We start from the raw sequence: 17280 nt of genomic DNA on the forward strand, positions 1-17280 counted from the left end.
GGGGGGGGGGGCCTGAGAGCCTGACTGTTCACATTTGTGCAGGCATTATAATGAGTTTCTGTGCCAGGCCAGGCCAAGACGAGAGAAGCCAAAAACCAAGACAATCCACAGAGCAGTCAACGTCAAATGTTGCAATATGTGGAGAGGGGAATAGACTGAGTAGAAGCAAGGAAAGTGAAGTTTTTGGAAGGGCATGAAGTGCTTGGATACCCTGGCAATGGGATATCCGCTGTGGCTGCACTCTCGCTGATTCCGTAGATAAATTATACTCCAAAACCAGAAGGACTTTCTTGCAGTGCATCAGAAATTAACATACCCAGAACCTGTCTGCTGTAATATTTGCCTTTGGAGCTGCTTAAAATGTAAGACAACTTTTACCCCACACCCCTGTAAAACTTCGGTAGCCAAAAAGTGTTTGCCTGATGGATGTGGCATGCAGCATCAGCTGGTGCCACTGCTGCACAAACTGGTTACAAATTTGTTGCTAATTGCAGCAGCATCAGCGAAAATCCATAATGCAAAATTGAAAACAGATTAAAATGCGAAAGCCAATTTTTTTTATGGTTTGACAATAATGATGACTATTGATTGACGGACGGACGAGAGGATGGAGTGATTGATGAACTGACTAAATGGTCGGACGTGTCGTGTGGTGGCGTGCCGTGCCGTCCATTGTTGTCCAATTAAATGGCAAATCAAAATCAAATAACAAAACAACAAAATTTATGTTAATCAAAGTCATCAAACAAGACGAACTTTTTTTTTTGATGTACCGAAAACAAAAGTGAAATTCCGCAGCAAAAGTTTCCTACCCTTTTGCGGTTTTGGACACGGCCAAAGTGCTCTAACCAGAGGGGAAACGAGAGAAAGATCAATGCTCGCTCTGTTGACCAAAGAAACAACAACAGAAAATACCACACAGATGGATGCCCAGTGATGGTGCTGCTGCTGCTACCCGCAGAAGAGTGAAAGTCAAGTCCAAACATTATGTTTTATGGACACAAGGCGAGAGTCACCTATTCGGACACCTCAGTGTTCCCCCAACCCCCACACCCCACACCGCTTCGCTCTCTTGGCTCTTTTCTTGATTTGTTGTCTTTTTGTTGTCAAATTATGTACGCTGTGCGTTTGGTTTTATTTAAATTTCCTAGAGAAAACCACAAAAACAATTAGCTGGAGTCACATTGCATTTTCCGTAAACTTTGTGGAGTTTCAGGAAGCTGCAGGGTGGGACAAGCAGGGAGATTATAAAGTTAATTACAGCTTCATGAAGTTCCATGTATTTTGGGTTCATTTTAGTTGACAGCTGGCTGAAATTTACTTGCTCTCGAAGCTACCAGAAATCGCTGAATAATTACCAGTTAAATCTGATAATTCTCTGCTTAAACACCTCCACTTCCGATGTACCAAAATTTCCCAAAAATCACACTTATAACGCCGCAGCCAAGGCTTTGCTCTGATACAAAAATAACTTTCTTTTGGGCCGCCCCCGAAGCCCATCATCTCATTGTGCGGCTGGCTGGCCTCCCCTGTCACCTACAATAAAACTAACATCACAAAAAATCTACAAAATTATAACAAAAAGAAATAAATAAAATATAAGACAGACAATGCAGGTGGCACAATGCTGGCCCATCCAAGTACAATTAACTACTCTTTTCTTTTGCTTCGCGCAGACCTTCAAAAATGTTGAAAGCGAAACTTTGCCGACACTTTATTTTTTTTTTGCGTGCCATAAAAAAACCGAATCCAAGAGCAATTGTCGGTGGGTGTGAATTTCAATGTACATGTAAGTTGGCCAGAAAATGTGTGTAAGTCGCTTAAGCCCCTCGACTGTCAATCCCACCAGCTATCCATCCATCCATCAATCACTACTCGAATGGCTAATTAGCATGCAATTCAGCCAAACAATTGAATGGTGTTGGTCAAATTTTAAATGTCATGCTGGGTATGGGAATGGGATTATACAGACATTATATGGACTGTAGACTGCCGATGTTCAAGGGCCTTACTGTAAACGTGAGACGAATCTTAAGTGCAAAATAACTGCGACGGCGGCTCGTCCCTCAGTTGTTTTTTCTAAGGTCGTCCAATGTTTGTTTTGCAAATGCGAAATTAGCATTAATTTTTGTACGTATACGTATAAAAATCATTTGTATTTTATTGAACTTTCCATTTAGCGAGTCTGTGTGAACAGGAGAACAAGTTCTCAGTCACCTGCCAACCAGCTACAACATCATCATCATCAGGGAAAGAGAAAAACCTGATTCACGTCGCGTGTTTCCTGTTGGCAAGCCTCAAGCCGCCAAAAACGAGTTTTGTTATAATCTTTCCTTTTTTGCTGATTTTTTTTTGGGAGGGAATCGCATAACTCAAAAACGGCAGGAAACATTCCTTTCTTTTGCTTGGGACATAATTACAAAAAAAAAGAAACTTGTTAAAGATTTATCAGAGGTAAAAAAGAAACCAATCGATGTCGCATTCCAATCAGATACGAAATGATAAGAAAAGAACATTTTTTTGGGTTGAAGAACGAATTTTGCCGGGCCAAGCCTTGATTTTATTGATGTAGCCAGGAGTAAATATATATATTTGTATGTATTTGTGGTGTCAAATATTGAGTTTGACTTTCATATCAAATCACGTGACATGCCCTGAATATGAGCAGAGAGCTCCCCCCAATCGATGCAAAATAAGTAGAGCAAATATATATGCTCGTATTTTTCCTACATTTTGTTCGTTCCTTCCAGCAACAACAAAGATTTATGCGTATTTCATATTGACACCGCTTAAACAATGGACTGCTGCTCCTGCACCCTACTGTCCCCTCTGTATATTGGCTTTTGTGCCATGGCAACTGTCGTTTATTACATTTTCCCTCGCCTGGGCCATAAAAAAACTGGGTACAAAAAAAAAAAGCGATAAACTTCTCGCATCACAGAAACTATGTTTAATGAAAGGTTGATCAAATTTGTGGGAGGCAAGGGGAGAAAACTGTTTTTTTAATTTATATTTTCCTTTGATGCGTAAAATTGTGAGCGAAGTTTTCCTCTCTTTTTGGGCACCATTAAATGAGGCAAATAAAGCGTTGTCAACTGTGCATTTTTTGATGAAGTGTATTTAAATTTTGGTGGCGGCATTAAATTGCAAATGAAGTTGATGAAGTTTGGGTACGCGGTAGAAAATAATTTAAGGTCATATTACACACTGAAGGTTACAGTCTCTAGTCTTACTTTTTGTGTGCTGTAAACTTTTTTATGGCAAAAAATTATATGCCTTGCCATAAAAAAACTTCTTCAAATGGTCTTTCTTTTGGCTTGAAATTTGCCAACTTCTGTTCATAATTTTAAGCCAGAAATTCAAACTCAACTCTACAGATGCCATCAATAATCCCAATAAGCATTATCAGACGTTTTCTGTGTACAAATTTTATATAATTTCCATAGCCACCGCTGACGCACTGCAGCCATAATCTACACAATAATTGACCAGACCAGAGCCCCAATCCGGACTAATGATAGTCCCCCAATGCGCTGCCCAATTCGCATGAAATTCGTGCCAAAGCGGCAAACTTGGCTTTAATTAAGGTTCCAGGTGCCACATACTCGACAGGCAACGCCTTAACCGAAAAGTATGTTGAAAGAAATGCTCATTGAAATGTGTTTCATAGATAGAGAGATATAAACCCAATTCCGATACCAATTCCAATTCCATTTGGACGACTTTCGCCTTGGCTATGCCTCGAAATTGTTCATGCAATTTGTATAAACTGTAAATGATTATTACCAATAAATTTTGCAGAGAAAAAAATAACAACAGCAGAAAAACCTAAAAAACTGGTTAGGGTAGAAAGTCAAGACAAGTGAAGTGAAGTCTCGGGCCACATCAACCAGGGACACCGCCCAAACGCAGGTCTCCCCAGCATCATCAGCATCAGCGTCTCAATATCTGTGGATGATATGTAACCCAAGTGGCAGAAACAGGTAAAAGTGATTTGTCTTTCGATGGCAAACAAATACACAAATTCACTAATATATATACACATGTTTATCCGTATGTTGGCTCAGTTACTGGTATAATCAAATCTTGTTTGTCTGCCGGCGCATGTTGCGTGAATCGATTGGCCTGGCGGCTTCCGACAGCTTGTCATGCAAATGCGCTTGGCTCTGGCTTTGGCTAATCCTTTTTTGGGAGTGGAAAACATGACACAAATGCCATAGACTTTCACAGCGATATTCTCCCACGTTGACACCTCAGTGAGACAGCCAGCAGACACCTCACTGGAGCAACAGAAAACCGACACCACAGCAGAGCGCGTAATGAATGCAAAGCAAAATAAACAAATTAGTTAGTAATGAGAGAAGATACGGGAGGGAATAATGGTAGGGCCTACAGCCGGGTGCTCAGCATACTGCTTGCTGGTCAGCTTTTCCACACAATTTTCACTTTCACATGCCGAGGCGAAAATCTTCGACCCACTTGTATTCTTGATTGCCGGCAACGCTGCTCATGGAGGAGACCTGCTTTCATTTTCATTGAGCAAAAAGTGAAACAGCAAAAACAAAAACAAATTGTGGATCTGATGACAGATACAGAGACACAGAGGCAGACACAGAGGCAGACAGAGAGACACAGAGACACCTGGTTTGCCATTCAGTACAGGTTGCTTAACCCAATTTTTGCGATATCTGTGTTCATCGGCAGCTCGTGGGCTTAGCCAGACTACGCAACTGTTTCTTTTTGCACACAAAAAAAGCTGTTGCCCGATTGCATTGAGGCGGCCTAAACGCATTTTTGCGGCGGGCAGGCAGGCAGGGTTACAAAAGAAAAACTAAACCACAAACACCAACAGCAGTGGCTTGAATTGCACCTGTCTGTGGGCTAGAAGAATGTTGCAAATGTAGGAAGTATGTGGAATAGCTGATACCCATTTGCTAGAGAGGTGTTTCAGTAGCTTGAGAGATGAGTTCTTGTGGGAGAGTCTCTTCTAGCTTATTTCTGATTATTCTTATTCAAAGTCTGTAAAGTCATTGCTCCACAAACACCACTCAAAACTCCTTTTCATACCCTGCAAAAGTGTTTAAAATTACAGAAATTGTTGTAGTCTGTCCTGTCTGCCTGGCACGCGTCGCATAATTCAATTTATGTCTCGAATGTCTAGCTAAGCCTTAATAAATTGATTTACGCACAAAAAAAAGAGACACGACATAAAAGGCAACAATGTTTTTATTTGCTAAATCAGCCTTTGATTTTAAATAAATAAATACAAATACTGTGCATATAAATTCGGCATAAATGCGGGAAATACTCGGAAGCTCCCCAGGCTAAATGTTTGGACCATGGGCCACCCAACTAAAATACATTGATGCGACCATAAATCAAAGATGAAACGTTTAATTAATCTTGCTCACTCCCAGAGCGCACAACTTAATAAATGAAGAGTTAAAAGCAAAATAAAACAAGCACCAAAACTGGCTATTTAAAGGGTTTGTGTGTGGCAAAAATAAAAACACGACTTTAAATGATGGAAGCCTGCAATTTGAGTGGATGATGTCAGCAGAGAGCGGAGCGGAGTGTGTGCAAAAAGCGAATACTTAGACAGACAAAAATAAACACGCTTAAGTATGCAACTTGCTGAACAACAATAACGTCATCATCATCATCATCATCGCAATTATTTTTAATTTTTATATCAATGCATAAGTTTTGTTTCCCACCATAAAGAACCCAGCGATGAATGCCTGTGCCAGAGGTCAGCCATGTGTGCGGTTCCAAAGAATCGCCCCACAGACTGGAGACTCCTCTTTTCCGCTTTATTGTATTCCATTCAGCGTGACACTAGCACATACACTCCACACTCTTTTACAGTTTTATTATTATGAGTGAGTCCAGGTCTAAGTGTCTCTCGAATCTACCATCTTTTCATTTATATAAACGACACACGGGATTGACACGCCACTGCGATTGCATAAACGGAACGGGCTCGTAATGAGCATCCAGAATCGAGAATTGCATGTGCAATCAGTGGAAAAGCAGCAAACAAAACAAAACAAAACAAAACAAAACTGAAAAAGTAAGCGAAAATATTGACAAGCAATAAATACGAGCTACGGGGAAGGTGACACCCCGTGGAAGTGGAAACTGAATGACAATGTCACAACTTAATGGGGAGTTTGGGTATGCGCGAAACAGTTGCCACAGTCAAGGGAAAGAAAATATAAGAACTAAAAGCACTTTTAGAACCAAAAAACTGCATACAATAGTCTGAGAAAAAACACAGCATTACCTCGGCAACAGCTCTAAGAATTTCAGAGCTGAAATCTCAGCAAAATGAATGCAAAAATGTTTGCAAAATTCCACCACTCTCAGCAACATATTTGCCAACTTCCTTTGCGTATTTTTCACATGATTTTCATATCAAAAATCTCCACTTGCATTCATAAATCTTGTGTGCCATTTTAGTTTGAAAAATTCTTTACGCTTTGCGCTATTCAATATACAATTTGAAAGTTCTCAGAATTTTGGAGTGCAGGTAGAACGAGAAAGAATCGCAAAAAAGTGCAAAAGTAGCAGAAAAAAAAAGGGGAAACACACTCCAAAAGCCAAAGCCAAAGCCAAAGCCAAAAACAAAGAGCAACAGAAGCAGAAAACTTTGAAGCATCATAAATTATGTCAGAGAGTTAAACTACAATTAGAAGTAATCCCAGCACAGAGCGGGAGAGAGAGAGAGAGCAGGAGGGGTAATAGCACTGTGAGAGTGCAAAAACATGGATATTTTTTTAACGAGTTTCCAACTCGTTTGCTTGTTAATTATTATTAGAGCCGTAAACGGAATTTAAGATCATGTGACTCGAAATGCTAATGATAATGAAAGTTGCACAATAAAAACTTGAATTTAATTTCAAGTTTAATTTTTGCACTGGAAAATACGCAAATTGGGTTAAGAGATTTTTTTTATTTCGGTGACAACTTACATTTCCGGTGAAGCTGAAGTGACAGCAAGAACTGCAAAGAGAGAGAGAGAAAGAAAATGTTTAAAAATTGGAACCAAGATTTTGCTATAGCTAAAAATAATCATTAATACGAGTGCCATAAATTGCGACTGAAAAGATTTATCTGTGAGAAATTGCGCATTGTGTCGTGGAGCGTGGCCCCAAAGCCGGAAGCAGCAATTCCCTGATATGAAAAACTGCCTCTCTCTCTATACTATATTTCAGTCCCACAAAAACTTAGACAAATCAAATGGCGACAATCTGTAGTTCAGGGCAAAAGTCAAATCAAGTTCAAGGTGAGCCGCCGCCAGCTGTAAGTTTCCGACTGTCTGGTGATTCGCTCTGCTTTTTTATTTCAATTTCAATTAAGTTGAATGCGAAAATTGATGAAAAATTCAAGAGTTTTGTGGAGGGAAAAATTGAATTGCTCTGCGCTTCGTTGGGCTGACCTACCGCAGTCCGTCCAGCACCAGTGCCAGTGCCTGCCTCCCCCATCATATTGCAATCTTCTCTGGGTATTCAATTTCCAACTCATTACAATTTTGCACACTGTCTGGCAGGACACACAGGGCGCACCACTCCACTGCATGGTTAAGGGTTGCCCGGGCAGGGTCTCTGCTTCTGTTTGCATTTGCGCTTTTTGTCCCTCCCTGATGGGGCAGAGGGACTGGGAGTTGGGACCATGGCTTGTCACTCATTCATAAATGAAGTGCATAAAAATGCCTTACTTCAACTTCAACTTCGGCTGGTGATGTGAGAAACGTGCGACTCGAACAACTTTATAAAAGAAAACGCAAAGTGCAATGCTCGAACCTCTATGACTGTCGCTTACTCTTACTTCTTCTTCACTCTTTCATTCTCTCAATCAACTATTCATGTCTGCTCTTAATCAGAACCTTTTGACTTATCAATTAGGAATTTATGAATGAATGATTCACTTTCCACACACTAATTGATAGCAATTGTCCAGGTTCCGGAAGGTCGTCCACTGCCAGCACCGGAAGCAAGAATTATTCACAAAGAATTGTAATCTTATCTCAACAGATATCTGGGGAGTCATATACAATATCTATAAACAATCTATGGTACATATTTATTGTATATTTAGCCCTGTGGCTTGCGTCAGCGTCAACCCACACGCCAAAAATAACAACAACAATGAGCAATGGAACAAATTTAGCAAAAACCAAATACAAAATTGCGCCAAATCGAGCTTGCAATGATTGAGTGAGTGAGCGAGTGAGTGAGCGATGGCCGAAAGAGATAGCCATAGTTCATAATTGGAGAAGTCGCCACAAAAGGTCAGGCACACAATTGGCAGCAAAAAACAAAACAAAACGAAACAACAAAAAAGCCAGGCAAAAACAACAACTGTTGAAAAATAATAGAAATAGAAACAACAACAAAAGTAAAGCTACTAATAACAAAAGCGAAGCAATAAAAATTAGAAGTTTGTGTGGCAAGATTAAACGCTCTTCAAATGCCCTAAGGGCCTAAGGGTATATTAACTTTGTATGCTAGGGAAGTGGGTAATGAGAAACGGAAGGGATTGTAGGAAGTTTTTTACTTAATGCTTAATACGGTTTGGCTTGGCAAAAGTTAACAAAAAGGACAAGTAAGAGACGGGAGCTCAAGAGCTAAGCTGATTATTTTATTAAAATTATTATAGAAATTATTATTGCAATCATTGAAATAAAAACTACTGTTCTTGGGGAAGTGCAATAAGGCAATAATAAATTAGGGAAATATGATGCATAAAATATGCCAAATCATAATCAAAACTCTCCTTAAAGAGCATTCCCCATTCTGATATCCATTGCTAACCTTTTTCTTTTCTCTCTTTCTCTTTTCACTTGCTTTTAATTTTTCTCTGGGTTTTCTTAGGTTTTTCGAAGCATTCTGCTTGTTTCGCTCTTTATGTGTTTTTTGTTTTTTTCGGATACAACTCTGACGACGCCAAGCCCTTTTTTCGTGTTTGTTGCCATTCCTCTTCGTTTCGGTTGGGAGTAGCTGCTTTTGGCGCTTTGGTGGGAAGCATTTAACTTGGCTAAAAGCGGCATTAGTGCGATGTATGGGGCGTGTTCTTGGCCCTGGAAGGGAAGGCAGCCAATTAATTTTTTAATGCCTTAGACGAAATGACTGACTTTAGGGTTACTACGAACAAGGAAAAAGACTAGAAAAGAAAACCAAACCAAAGCGAAGCGAAGGAAGCGCGTACAGCAAAAGTTTTTCCGTTACAGGACTGGAAATTGTCAATTAGCAAAGTGCCCGGCCAAAAGAATTGGCAATTTTAAAACTCTTTCGTGCTCCACGCCCACACCCACGCCTACACGCCCTGTTACTTTTCATCTAGAATCTAATTGACTGGAGACTTACATTTTTATGATGTTTAATCTAATTTTGTTTCCTTTATGATCTGAGGCATATTTTATGGTCGTTTGCCTAACGACCTGAACAAAAATTTTAACCGCAAAAAAGTCAAACCGCAAGCCAAAGATTTTGGGTTGGAGGGGATTTTGGTTTGTGTTTTTTCGGGCTATATGTACTTTTATTTATTTAAGAGCCGCTGGTCGCTGGTTGCTGGTTGCTGGTTTTCTGGTCGCTGGACCCAGCCAGCAATTTGTTTTGATTGAATGAAATATCAAAAACGTGACCCAGCCCTGCACTTTGAACACCGCAAAAGCCGAAACCCCAAAAAAGAAACAAACATATAAATCAGGCAATGAATATTTGCCCAAGGAGGTGAGTGGCAGAGGTAGCTGGGGGGGGAGAGAGCCAGGTACATGCTGGTTACAAAGAGAGCAAAGGCGGCCACAAATGAAATGTATGCAAATTGAGCGTGAACAAAACGGTTTAAGCCTCGAGCACGTGCGAATGATTGAGCGTGGAGAAAGAGCGCAAAGGCAGTGCAAGAGAGGCGCCTATGCATACAGAAGAGAGTGGGAGGAAGAGACAGTTAAAGAGAGATAATAATTCTATGCCATCTGTCTGAAGACTGATGGTCATTGCCTGATAAGTGCCCCAATGATTAGTAATCGTAAAATGCACCAGCCAGCAGCTCTCCCAATAACTCTTTCATTCTGGAGTGTGCTGCCTGCTTGCGCTCCTTGCCTGTCTCTTTCCTTTCAGCCTTAATCGTGTTCAAGTGGCCTGTTAATCCTGGCAGCTTCCTGTCCTTCAGCAAAGGACCGTAGCTTGAGTGTGTCTGTAGCTGCTTTGAATACTTCATCATATTCATGACTTTTACATGCATTGCACTTCCGCAAGTGCTACAGAAGATGAGGAGAATGAGAGAGAGAGTGAGAGAGAGGGTTGCTTGGGCAGTTTGTTGGTAAGGGAATCAGCTGTTTAATTTCTAAATTAAACACTCATCTTTTGGTTTACTCATTACTCATTACTCAGATAATTAATTCCTCCACAAATTCTGCTTTCATAGCCTCTCCAAAACCCCTCCCCACGTTCCATTTGTCTTCTCTCTCTTGTTATTTTTTCCCCTTCGATTACTCAACAATCGTTTCGTGTTTATCGATGATAATCTCCATTGCCTGCCCGCCTGGCTACAGGTTATGCCAACACTTGGCTAAATTTATTCATCCACTTGGCTGATAACTTCATCGAACCTCCCACGCAGCTGCACGGCCCTAAGCCATTTCAAGCACTTTTGGAATGCCTGCCATAACTCTGCCCTGCCCTGCCCGACCCACCATACAACCCCCGCATTATCCCTTAAGCCGTGCTCTGGACCCATGTGTGCTGTGCGTTGGCCACATTGTTCGGCTCTCAATAATTCTTCTATTTTTTTGTGCCAGCTCCTGCGGGTCGTGGTCTCAGCTGTGGTCACAGCCAGCCAGCCACCACAGCGATTGGGGCACAATCTTTGCCGCTGCCACAATTGGCAGACAGTTGGCAGAAGTCCGGGTTTGCTGGGGGGAGAGCCACTTGGAGGAGGAGGAGGCCACTTGGTCGCGACCACAGAAGTGACTTAACTCGTTTTAAGCCTTCTCATACGCTTCGCTGTTTCTTTTTTTTTGCTGCTTCGTGCTGCGCTCTTCTGGCCAGCATCTATTTCATTTCCAACTCCACTAGACATGCCACAACGATGACACTTGACTGAATATTTATGGCCACAAATGGAGCGAAAATAAAATCGCCAAGTCACGGGGCAAGGCAGCTACAAACAGCAACAACAAAGAAAAAAAGATGGAAAGAAAAAAAAGCGAAATGGACACACATGGCGATGATTTTTTAGTTGAGGATGGTTGCTCTTTTGTCTATGGAGGATAGAGAGACGGCCATGCCCTTTTTGGGCGTGCTGTGTGTCTCGTAACCGGACAAAACCGTTACCGTTAGCCTGACCGACTAAAACAGAGCGAGCGAGCGAGCGAGCGCGGATCGAGGTTCCAGTCTGCATCCGAGTTGCAGTTCGAGTCAACGATTTAGTTTCCAATTTCCTTTGCTCTTTGAGCTTTGTTTTTGGCCAATCTTTATCTGTATCTGTATCTTTGAGCGGAGCACTCGTATCTGTATCTCTAGCTGTATCTGTGGCTGCCATTATGTGTGGGCACATGACCGACCAGCATGCTCTCAGTATGTCTCAAATATTTGCGCTTATTTATGTGGCTTTTGTTTTATCAGCTTGTTTATTCAATGATTATGGTTTTCAGGCGATTTCCAGGGCTCTGTGGAGCCGACTCTGTCTCTGACTCTCGGCGCTGAGTCGACAAAAGGCTGACTGGCTGACTACCGTGTTTGGTTAGGTTCGCTTCGCTGAGTAGCAGACCGAGGGGACCTCCTTTAAGCCTATCTGTATGACCGCCATGTAGTCTCGTACTCGCCCCGCAAATATGTAATGAAGCATAAGCAATTATGATAATGTCGCTTTGGGTTGGGTTTGTGATCCGCTTTCATCGCTGCTTCGCTGCTTATCAGTATAATGGGTGAAGTGGGTGATTTTCGGGGCATGCTGTGGAGCCAAATTGAGGCAAAAGTCTCGAAAAATGTTGACAACAAAGTAAAAACAAAGAAAAGTGTCGCGCGACTAACGAGAGCAATGAGACTTCGAGAACAGAGTGCCAGCGACAAAGGCAAAGTTTTGGTGAAAAAGAAATACTCAGAATAAATATTAAATTGTGTACCAAAAATGTGATAATTTGTATATTTTTAACAATAAATACGGAGATAAAATACTTTCAAAAAGCATTGTTTAACCCATAACATGTATAAATTATTTTCAAGAATAAATACGTGAATTGCAACATTCATTGTTTAGCAAAAGATTTTTAAACCCGAGAAGCAAGTACAAACATTTACGTTTTATTTTCAATAAATATCTTCTGCTTTCATTTCCCAATCGTTATTTTATTTGTATCTTCGCATTCATTCCTCAAAAAAAGCCACACATTTCCCACATGCATTTTTCCAAGCAATCCAAAATCAAAGTACAACAAAAAACATTGTTGGAAATGTACTCAAAAAAAGATATTCCCGTATCTACACAAGCAACAAAATATGATCCAAACATTTTTATTCATATTTTTACTAGAAAATTGTTGCTTAACCCCAAAACGTTTATTCATGAATGTCACGTTCGTGTTGAAACTTTAAAATTGTCTGTGTTTTATTTTTATGTTTTTGTACGAAAATGTGGAAAATTGTAGGCGAGGTTTTTCCCTGCCACAGGTTTGAAGCAATTTGTGGCAAAGTTTTTGTTAGGTGGGGAAAAAGTTGTGAGTGTTCCCGCACTCCGCTCCCGAGGCAATTTATGCAAATCAAAATGGATCCATCCGAGGCAATAACTCTATCGATGGTTACGGCTGGCACCCAATGGCACAGCACAGCTCCAGACACTTGCGAGAGCTCTCGAGAGAGCTCAGCCTCAGGCGAAACTAAATTAAAACTCTCGCTTTGTGGGCACTTTCCTGGGTTTAAACCTATGCCGCCCCGAGGGTCGTAGCCTGATAGTTTGACACTCGACACTCGACAGACGATTGGTTGGAAAGGAACGAACGTTTATCTAAAGTTCAACAACTTATGCAAATAATGCCTGCAGATGCGAGTGCGACTCATAGTGCCAGTTGCCAGTGCCATTGCCAGTTCCAATGTGTGGGATGAGTGTGCTTCAATCAATGCCAATGGCTCATGTACATATGAAAGCACTTTTATGTGCAGGAATTTCTCCTCATTCCACTTTCCACACAATCATTTGTGTACTCATATGACTGCGGTTCTCTGCTCTATGAACTTCTATCTGAAATCTTTGGCCTCTCGTCTTCTTATGTATGCGTTCCTTGTCCACTTTTCTCTGAGTTCTCTGGCTCTCTGGGTGATTAATATTTCTCATATCTGTCTAAGGTCTTGGGCCACGTCTCTCGTCTGTGGGTACATATTGCCATCGAGTGCATTTTGATGCGATTAGTCACGAGTTCTCTCTGTCAAACAAACTCTTCTACGCCAAGCTGTTTGCTTTTGAAAATCAGCTTAGAGCCCAAGGAAAAAGTGTCAAAGGTTAACACGTGAAAATTCTGAGCCACCAATATGCGATTGATAGATCTGAGTTATGTTTGCCTGTGGGGATGGGGAGATTGTGTGTAAATATTGGAAAACATTAAGCAGGTAGCAGGTAGCACAGTTTGTGGAGAGTGTTTGTGCCCAGAAGGAATATTTGACACTTTGGAACATAAACATATGTTTGGCATTAGTTAAACAAACCATAGGGTGAGAGGCAGCAAACAGTTTGGTTGAGATCTAAAGGAACCCTTTGAAGGTCTATAAATGTTATTTTATTCGTGCAAAATTAAATTAAAATAACTCCACAATATTCTTTAGAAATAAAACCCGCAGCTGCGCTTACTTTTCTCTTACTTAAAGATCAGTAATTCCCCCCCACACAAATCCCCAAACAGAAATACATTTTATTCCCCAGACAGCAGCAAAACAAAAACCACAAAATAATCTCCAGTGTTTATTTTTTGTACTTTTAAAGGGAATTTCCCTAACACAGCTTATCGCACGCTCAAATGCAAAATTCTCCATAAAATAGCTGGCATCGAGAGCAATTGTTTCCTTATAACAACACACTTGGGGCACGTTCCGTCAGCAGTCGATAAAACAGCACAGAAATGACCCGAAAAAAACTCAAAAACAATCATTAAACCCATAAACGTCTCACACAATTGTCGCTCATTTGGGGCAGAAAACACTTGTCTAAATAGTCGTGCAGCGGGTGGACTACAGACAAGTAAATAATTAAACTATAAATAAACAGACGTCAATAAAGGCAATTGTGGTTGCAGTACTGCCACTTAGAGGTAAATACTTGCAAGAACAAGGCTGGAGGTAGAGCTGATGGGCTCTGTGATACCCTAAAGATGCACATAGCTAAAGCTTTGAGTTGGCTTTTGGTTGGCTGAGACTTTGTAGTGTAGTGACAGCCAAAGAAATTTCCACTTAAATTGGCCTATAAATCATCTCCTAGCTGATAACCAATTAAAAGCCGCTTAGACAGCAACTCATATAACTGAAACTCTATCTTAAGCCCTAAACCTGTGTTTAATTTTGACTTGAACTTGACCTTTTTGCCAAGGTCTGGGGGTAGAGTGCAGTTGAATGCACATTGGCCGCTTATGTCATCATTCAACAACATTGACATCGACAGAGACAGAGACAGAGAGAAACAGAGACAGAGAGTGAGTAAACGCGACTGGTACAGTGCCTGCTGTTAAGCAGCTTACCCCTGACATGTTGCCGCTTCTGTTGTTGCCTTTTGCTCCAAAATCGGTTTCGATTCTTGCAGTATCGCGGTCTCGTGCCACACAGCGACCTAATTTCCTTTGGGGCACGTTTTTTTGCGTTGTGCAACCGACCAGCCGACTTTCCACTCTCTTAGACGCCGCCCTGCCACGCCGCATTGCCCCCGCTGCGAGCTGGGTGTCTTTGGGGGTCTTTGCTTGCGCCTAGGCCTGTTCTATTACAACTACTAATTGGATTAATAATGACAGAGAAACAATGGGGCAGGCGGTAGGCAGGCCAGGCAGGCGGCAACGCCATATGCGAGAAATGCTCAATGGGAATGGCTGGCGGGGATTATGTAAGTCTCAGCGCTTTGCCTTTTATGGCCAACAGAGCTGTCAAAATCGCTACAACAAAAGACCAGAAACTAGACAAGAGACAAGAGACAGCGGCAAGGCATTTAAAGGCTGCTCAAGTAATCAACTTTCAATAGGGTCTGCAGCCTATGGGGCAAATACTTTGGCACTCTGTGCTATGTAAAGATACTTTCGGGTTAGGAATGAAATAGTAGTTCCAGTTTCTAAGGGAGCTAACAGAAATCTTTCTGGGAACACAGTGAAATAAACATGAATCTACGACCTTCCATTCTTTCGATCTAAATGGATTATTTTACCTTCCAAACTGGCTTGGGAAAACTTTTATATAAATTCAAATTTCCTTGACAATTCAGCACTTGCAACCTGCTGCAGCGCCCTGCCCCCTTGCCTTGGCACAGAGCATCCACATCAAATGCTGTGTGGCACACAGCTGGCGGCAAAGCCTCACTTTGTCGTAAATAAAATGCATCCTCAGAGAGCTCTTCGCACTTGCCAGCAGCAGGCAGCAGCAGCCAGCACTTGGCTTCCTGTAGAGGATATATCTAGCAAACTGTGTGGAAGTGGTGCCGACAGACGACACTGCCACACTGCCACTGCAGATGTTGCAAGTATTTTTCCTCATAATTAGCCGAAGCGCCTAAAAGCAGACTCAAGTGGCAGGGCACAGAGAAAGTCACGCCTTTGTCCTCTAATGAGAAAAGACAGAGGACACAGAGAAAACAGAGAGAGAGAGCAAAGAAAACAGAGAACGAGAGAGAATGGGTGAATCGGTGAACGGGTTTGGTGAGTGAGAAGGGGGTTGGCCCTCGAGCGGCAACTTAGATGAAAATATGAAACTAACTCGTTGCAAAATGGCATTCCATTATGCTAGATACAGTGGAAAACTGCAAGAGGAAACCCCAGGACAGACTGACCCAATTCATGAGGGGTGCCCCGGCCCCTTAATGCCGCCACAATACGTAGGACACAGCCGCGCCCCAAAAACTAAGCATAGTGAATGGCAACCCTGGCGTTGTCCCTCGTCCTCTTTGCCGCTCGCTGCCTCTCCCCTTATGGGACGTGCTGCCAAATATATTATTTCGGAATGACTCTTCTGCCTGCCACACCATGTGGATTCGTTTCGTCTTTTGTGTCTCTCGTTCAAGGGTGTTTCGTGGGTTTCGTTTAAACAAAAAAAATGTGGGTCAACGGTGCGTATGCGTAATTCCTGCAGTTGTCTCACTGTAAGCCCCAACAGCAACCGCTACAACAAATTTGATTGAAATATGCACGAACAAACAGCAGAAAGTACTGAAATGACAGGAAAATATAAAAAGTACAACTGGGAATTGGCTGAAGCGAGGCTAGGAAATTTATATCTGAATTTGGAATGCTCCAGCTGGTAGGGAAGGTACTCATAAAAGAGCTACTTGGAGTTAGCTAGGATTTTGGAGGTGCCCAGGTATTTGGGGAATATATTTAATGGCTTTTGGAGTGAGCTAAAATTAAAAATAGACATTAAAAAAAGGCTACAGCAGGTTTAGTAATAGAAAACAGACGTAAAATAATATTTTATGTATTATCTTATCATTTATAAGCCCAAAATGCATCTCCATAAAAACCTTCTACCTTAATTTCACATTCGAAATTCTCTTTTGGAGCTTCTTGTTCTGCATCCCCCAAATTGCATTTGGAAGCACAATTTAAATCAATTTAAGCTCAAATCTTAAGCCCCTTGTCGGTAACAGCTACTCTCCATTAAGTAGCCAACTCAATGACAAAATTAATTTACTTCACTAATTGTAAGGATACCCAACAGGGGGTGTGGCAAGAACCTATGGCAAAACGTGCAGCATGTTGTCAACGCGACAGCGCCAGCAGCGCAACCTGACAGGATAACAAAATTATAACAATCAGGCAACAAGAACAACAACTAAAACAACAACAAGCACCACAGTGTGACGTGTGACATGCACGTGCGTTGAAATTCATCGTACGCCATGGTGACGCACCCCCAAAACAGTCATTACCAGCACCGCGACACCAGCAACACTCCAGCCTGGTAAAAGTGAGTGGAAGGGATGAGGCAAACCATCAAAACCGAAACCTCAAACAATTGTCAGCCCCACGAGTTGCATACCTGGGCAATTATGGAATTTGTACGTCTGTCTGCCTGTCTATTTGTCTGTTTGTCTCTCTCTATT

The 17280-nt window shown here is 41.7% G+C and overlaps 1 protein-coding gene across 1 annotated transcript in view; it reads right to left on the bottom strand.

Annotated features, from left to right (window-relative positions):
- LOC117581843 overlaps positions 1–17280 on the bottom strand; it is a 46068-nt gene that overhangs the window by 22026 nt on the left and 6762 nt on the right. Inside the window, exon 2 of the mRNA XM_034269298.1 lies at positions 6975–7005. The gene's annotated coding sequence lies outside the window, so the exon portion shown is untranslated. The remainder of the gene's footprint in view (positions 1–6974; positions 7006–17280) is intronic.

This window comes from Drosophila guanche, unplaced genomic scaffold, assembly GCF_900245975.1.
Source record: "Drosophila guanche unplaced genomic scaffold, DGUA_6, whole genome shotgun sequence".
In the NCBI taxonomy this organism is placed as follows: Eukaryota; Metazoa; Arthropoda; class Insecta; order Diptera; family Drosophilidae; genus Drosophila; species Drosophila guanche.